The following is a 205-nucleotide window of genomic DNA, read 5'->3' as shown; positions in this document are numbered from 1 at the left end:
TTAAATGCACCAAAAATAATATTGTGTACATGTATATTATGTATTAATTTATCAAATGTGATATATATTGAATGTTCTGTTTTATTTTTTCTTCTGTATTTACCTTTGTTCCTTTATTTATTGGCTTTCTCATTTTATTTATTACTTTTCAGATATATTTATTTATGTATCGATATATATGACATATATTTATTTATTTATTTAT

The sequence above is a fragment of the Morone saxatilis genome, unplaced genomic scaffold (genome assembly GCF_004916995.1).
Source record: "Morone saxatilis isolate NCDOM2014 unplaced genomic scaffold, NCSU_SB_2.0 Contig8, whole genome shotgun sequence".
NCBI classification, from domain to species: Eukaryota; Metazoa; Chordata; class Actinopteri; family Moronidae; genus Morone; species Morone saxatilis.
Note: the sequence above shows the minus strand (reverse complement) of the source record.